Genomic DNA, 6,489 nt, shown 5'->3' on the forward strand with positions numbered 1-6,489 from the left:
GCAGATGACTTGAACTCCCCTATTTGGGTGGGACCTGTGGTGGAATTGTGACTTACTCCCCCCAGGGTTCCCCTGCACCTGTGGGGCTGACCTACAATGAGGGGCATGTACCTCAAGGACACACCAGCTCCCCTTACTGACAATGGGACGGGCAGGAAGAGTTGTTAGCACCTGGCTCCATTCCTGCAAGGCAGCTTGCCCTCTGGAATTGCTTCAGGTGACATCCGTTCCCTGGGAAGAACAGACATATTTGAACAGAGCCTCTTCTTGGTCTGGCAGGCTTGACTCCTGCAGCAAAGGAGCTTAGGAGGGAAGGCGAGTACTTGACATTCAAATGTCTTGGAATGGTGGAAGAAATTCACTGGATTAGACCCTTGGAAATCTCATGGGCCTATGACAATTCCGTAGGTGCAATGTCCCAGAGCTCATTGGCATGCAACCTGGATGTCTCTTGTGTCAATGAGAGGGCTTTTGACCACTTTAGGGTTGTTCCTTGTAATTTAGTTAGTCCTTGATTTGCCGCTAGATTCATGGATAATCTTGCCAGAGTTCTGGGATTGAGATGGGATAGTGGTTATAAGGGCTTCTGTGGTGGCTCAAAGGTGAGGAATCCACCTACAACACAGGAGACGTTGTGGGTTCAATCCCTGTGTTGGGAAGATCCCCTGGAGGAGGGCGTGGCAACCCACTTTAGTATTCTTGCCTGGAGAATCCCATGCGCAGAGAAGCCTGGTGGGCTATAATCCATAGAGTCACAAAGAGTTGAATATTACTGAAGCAACTGAGCATGCACCCATGTGGTTATAAGCTGATTTGTAAGACTGCACATCTGTTGGAAAAGGTGTCTCCTAAGACAAGACCTTTGGTCTTAGTCTTTTGTTGGAGCATAATTCCCTCAAAGAGACTCTATACTCGGGCGAATGAAGTAACATATCAGCAAGGGGTGGATCTGGGTGAAGGAGTACAGGTATTCTAATGGAAATATCATTGCACCCTTTCTGTAAGTTTGAAGTTGGTGTCAAATACAAAGTTTAAAATGGTATTATTGAGGCAAAATATGAACATACTTCTGCCTTCAGGGGAAAGGAGGGTCAGGCCACCCAGGGAGAGTATGTGATATCACTGGGTTGTCGGATTATCTGCAGATCAGAGACGAGGTACAAGGTCAATATGCAGCTGGATGAAGGTTCCCCAAATGCTAGGTTGTGTCTGAAAAGGCACCTGAACTGGATCCCCAGCATTAGAAAATATACATGTAGGTTAATGCACCCAATGAGAAACAGTTACAGAAAATTCCAGAACAAACCAAGTATCTCTACTTTTCCCTTCTTTTCCCCATGTACAACACAGAAAAGAAATTCAGACATTTGAGACCACTTATTTATGGCAACAGTTGGCGAACAGGTGACGGAAACAATTTCTGATGCCCAATGGTCTTTCCCATGCATCTGTCTGCAGCTCACAGCCGTGGCCTGAACTCTGAGCCACTCTGGGTGTAGGAGGGGGGCGGGCAGGTGGTCTGTGAGAGTAGGAAGGAGTGGCTGCATCACTCACCGTTTCCCCGAGGAACCTCAGGGCATAAATCTCATGGGCTCCACAATGCAGAAAAGCAAGGGAAGGAGAGATGGAATACAAGGTCTTTGAGGAGTTTGTAAGACAAGGTGCACTGGTGATTTGGGGACCAGCAGAGATATTTACAGCTTTGGTGAAGACCAGACATTTATTTCAATTGTTGATACTTTTGAGAATGTATATTTCTTTAATTATTTGACTGTTCCAGGTCCTAGCTGCAGCATGTGGGACCTCTAGTTGTGCCAAGTGGGATCTAGTTCCCTGACCAGGGATCGAACCTGGGCCCCCTGCATTGGGAGCATGGAGTCTTAGCCACTGGACTACCAGGGAAGTGTCTGTTGATACTTTTTAAATATATGATGTAAAATGTAATTGATAAATGTATCTCAATAAGCTAAATTACTTTATATATGCATGGATAATGCCACTTACTGCTAAAATGGAGCAACTCATTTTTACAGATATGAATTCTAAAAATATTTGTCATATGAGTTTGCAGATGTGACGGGAATGAGTTTGTGGCAATGACATCACTTGATTCTTTGAATTCCTCTGGGGAATTGACTAAAAACGACATAATGAAACGTCACTCAGGTTTATTCATAATGACTTATCAACCATGACTAAATTAGGTCCTCCTTTGATTTTATTCAAAGCAAATAATCAGAAATCACTTTCTATGGAAAAAATTTTAATTTGAATATTAATATTACTCTAAAATAATATTAGTATTGCTCTAAATTATATCATAATTTATACATTATATTAATTTAATATTAACACAGAATATTAATATTACTCTAAATTATTTTTTGGAGTCTAGAGATTGTTGCAGGTCAGTGCTGTGTAAGATCTGATGGATGAACTGTACAGATTCTGTCTAACCATACAATACACTAGTGTAAATGTATCTGTGAGTGTCCTGATCAAGAAGTGAAGTCCTAAATGTTCCCATCACCTGTGTAGGTATTAATCTGCCTAGAGACTTAATCCTTAGAAAATCCCTGGGATTTCAGCCTCAGCCAAAAGGACAGGGGCATGAGCCAAAATTGACAAGAACATCCTGCTAACTACTTGAGCCTACAGTCTGTGTGTCTTGGAATAAATAATATCGGTCCCCACCCACCACCTTCCTATACCCTTGGTTCCAAGAATTAGTGTTAAGGATATTTAAACCACAATAACAGTCACTTGGACATGACCATAAAACAATAAATCAAGTGATCTCATCTTAACTGAGAAAAATCCAAATGGAACCAGAGCCAAATTCAGAAGCACACTTTGTTAGCATTTAGGTTAAATAAATATTCCTCACTGGCAGAGTCAAGTAGGCTCACCTTGAGCCTACTTTGGGACTTTGGGAATGTGGTGGTTTATTTTGTTTGACTTCATATTTATAGTTTTTCCTTTTGTTACATAAGTTTAATGCCTGATATTTACTGCTAGACACTGCTATACATTTTCCCTGGATTAATGCATGTATCCTAAGACAAATCTTATGAGATAGGCAGTATTATGTCACACCTGTTTTACAGATGGGGAAATCGAGGCTATGAGGGTGAGCACCTTGCTGGTGTTCCCACAAGTAGAAAGCACCAGAGCTGGGCATGAAAGTTGAGCTCCTCCCACTATTCAGTAAATGAATATATTCTAATTTGGAAAGATCCAAACAGCACTTCAGAATTCAAAACAGTGTAAAACTGACCAGTTAGGATTCTGCGGTGGCCTGGATTGAATTTGTAGAATTATTTGAGAATAGTTGACTTCCTCAAATGTTCTAATATTTCCTTCAGACATAAAATGTGTTCCTCTGAGTTTTTTGTGTCTTTTTAACATACTTTTTTTATATCTGTTAGTAAGGTTTCATGATCGTATCCTGAAAGTTTTGCAAATTTTCATTTACGTATATTTTGATATATTTTCTGATGGATTCCCACCACCAGACTCCCCTACTGAAAGTACCACTCTGCTACTTTACCATCCACACACCAACAATGCCTGAACTAGACCTGCTGCTGCTGCTGAGATGCTTCAGTCGTGTCCGACTCTGCGCTACCCCATAGACAGCAGCCCACCAGTCTCCCCCGTCCCTGGGATTCTCCAGGCAAGAACACTGGAGTGGGCTGCCATTTCCTTCTCCAGTGCATGAAAGTGGAAAGTGAAAGTGAAGTCGCTCAGTTGTGTCCGACCCTTAGCGACCCCATGGACTGCAGCCCACCAGGCTCCATGGGATTTTCCAGGCAAGAGTACTGGAGTGGGGTGCCATTGCCTTCTCCGGACTAGACCTACTGGCTTCCAAACTGCGAGTCTAAGCAAGTTTCTTACTGTCTCCAAGTTATGTGATTCACCTGTAAGAATGGGAAGTGTAATAGCTTATAGATTTGCAACAATGATCGAACATGATAAATTATATTTGCACATTGTCTAACCAAAAGACATTGCCACTCTTTTTATGACCACTAATACTAGCCACAGAAGGTTTTGCCACCCAAAGAAACTCTATGGAAGACAGCAATGGTATGCTTCTGTTTATAATCAGCTCATTGTGACTTTTACGATTCAAATTTTTTGTTTTTAAAAATAATTTTATTTGTTCTTGGCTGTGCTAGGTCTTTGTTGTTGCATGGGCCTTTCTCTAGTTTCAGCAAGCGGGGGCTACTCTCTGGTTGCAGTTGGTGGGATTCTCATTGCAGTGGCTTCTCTTGTTGCAGAGCATGGGTTCTAGAGAGCACGGGCTTCCATAGCTATAACACATGGGCTCAGTAGCTGTGGCCCCCGGGCTCTAGAGCACAGGCTCAATAGTCGTGGCACAGGGCTTACTTGCTCCGAGGCATGTGGGGTCTTCCCAAATCAGGGACTGAACCCATGTCTTCTGCATTGGCAGGTGGGTTCTTTACTACTGAGCCACCAGGGAAGCCCTGAGGACTCAATTTTTACTGGACATTATACTCTTCCTCCCCCAGCCCTGGCAACCACCATTCTGCTCTGTTTTTCATAAATTTAACTATTATAGATAACTTACATAAATGTCATATCAGATCAGATCAGATCAGTCACTCAGTCGTGTCCGACTCTTTGCGACCCCATGAATCGCAGCACGCCAGGCCTCCCTGTCCATCATCAACTCCGGGAGTTCACTGAGACTCACATCCATCGAGTCAGTGATGCCATCCAGCCATCTCATCCTCTGTCGTCCCTTTCTCCTCCTGCCCCCAATCCTTCCCAGCATCAGAGTCTTTTCCAATGAGTCAGCTCTTCGCATGAGGTGGCCTTTTGTGGCTGCCTTATTCCACTTAGTGTACTATCTGCCCTCAAGTTTCATCCCTAGATAGCATGTGACACCGTTTCCCTACTTCATAAGGTTGAATATGAGTAATGTTCCATTCTATGGACCTACCACATTGTGATGGTTCGTTCAACTGTTTATAGATGATTCATTCAACATTCAGCTGTTGGGTCGAATCTACTTCTTGGCAATAGCAAATCATGCTGCTGTAAACATGGGGAAGCAAGTATGTGCACCCTGCTTTCAATTCATTTGCATGTATACTCAGAGGTGAATTGATTGATCATAATTCTTTTGAATTTTTGAGGGACCTCCACATTATTTTCTTTAGTGTTCGCACCATTTTACATTCCCACCAAAAATGCAACTGTGTTCCGATTTCTCCACATCTTTTCTGATACTGTGTTTTCTTTTACTTCCTTCCTCCCTCCATTTCTTCCTGCCTTCCTTCTTTGCCTCCCTTCTTTTTTTTTTTTTTATATTATCCATCATCATGGGTAGGAAAAACCCACGAGACTTTGACTTGAGATCTGAAAGCCAGCATGAAAGCATTGAGGCAAAAAAAAAAAAAAAATCCACATGTGTCACATCTCACCCATCCATTCTGCCACCATTGTCATAGAAGGCAATGGAAACGCTCCTGACTTGGCTAGTCCTGTCTCTCCAGTCAAAACTCTACCCCATTCCACCATGTGTAAGTTTTGGGGTAACCTGGGTAGCTGATGTCCCCCAACAAGTCCCACAGTTTATGCCGTCTTGTCCTCTCTTACGCTGTGCTGCCCTGTGATCCCCCCTGCAAGCACTCCTTCATGTCAAAATTCTACATATTCTTTTAAAAATATATATATATTGGCTGTGCTGGGTCTTCACTGCAGCATATGGGCTTCTCTCTAGTCCCCCAGTTATATATATATTCTTGAGTGCCACTCAAATATGTCCCCTTACACAAGCAGCCTGACTTCCCAATGCCTTTACTGAGAATTGTCTAAGTCTCTCCCTGTGTTTCCACAAGGCCTCTGCTCATGACTAGGGAGAGGATGAGCCTTTGTGGGCTTCTCTGCTGCTGGGACCCTGTGACTCAGAAGGTGTGACTCTCTTATTTGACAAGGAAAAGTCAAGAGGAGATCCTTTTCATCAAATTAGAGCTTAATTTGATATGAAATCTCTTGTGATATTTTTTGAAACAGAGTAGAAAAAATTAGTAGTTGGGGGATGTTCTTAGTCTTCACACCTTTTTCTCTTGGGATACTGAAAATCACCGATTTCTTTCACAGTTGTCACCATGCTACTAACCTTTCTCCTTAAGGCATAATCTTACACTAAAGATGTACCCTAACTGAGCTAAAGCTTTGTTCATCCTTATTCATTAATTTATTCAAGGAAGATGTGCTTATCCTCTTCTCCGTTCCAAGCACCGACACCCAGGGGGTTTTGCATCCATTAACCGATTATACATTTGTGAAACTACAACCTTGGTTTTTACTACAAAGCAGAGGTGTATGGTATCTGTGAATGGGACTTTGGCCAAGCCATTGTGACATTGTGGATGGCATCAAGCCCTGAGTGAAGAAGGAAGGGCTGGAAGCCAGACTTTGCCACCTGCCGTATGTCCATGTGGGCAGGGCCAACAG

The 6,489-nt window shown here is 42.9% G+C and overlaps 1 non-coding gene across 1 annotated transcript; it reads right to left on the bottom strand.

Annotated features, from left to right (window-relative positions):
- Positions 1–1,829: 1,829 nt before the first annotated feature.
- TRNAW-CCA (transfer RNA tryptophan (anticodon CCA)) lies at positions 1,830–1,902 on the bottom strand. The gene has a single exon. It is a non-coding gene; the product is annotated as a tRNA-Trp (tRNA).
- Positions 1,903–6,489: the final 4,587 nt, after the last annotated feature.

This window comes from Bos indicus, chromosome 29 (genome assembly GCF_029378745.1).
Source record: "Bos indicus isolate NIAB-ARS_2022 breed Sahiwal x Tharparkar chromosome 29, NIAB-ARS_B.indTharparkar_mat_pri_1.0, whole genome shotgun sequence".
Classification (NCBI taxonomy): Eukaryota; Metazoa; Chordata; class Mammalia; order Artiodactyla; family Bovidae; genus Bos; species Bos indicus.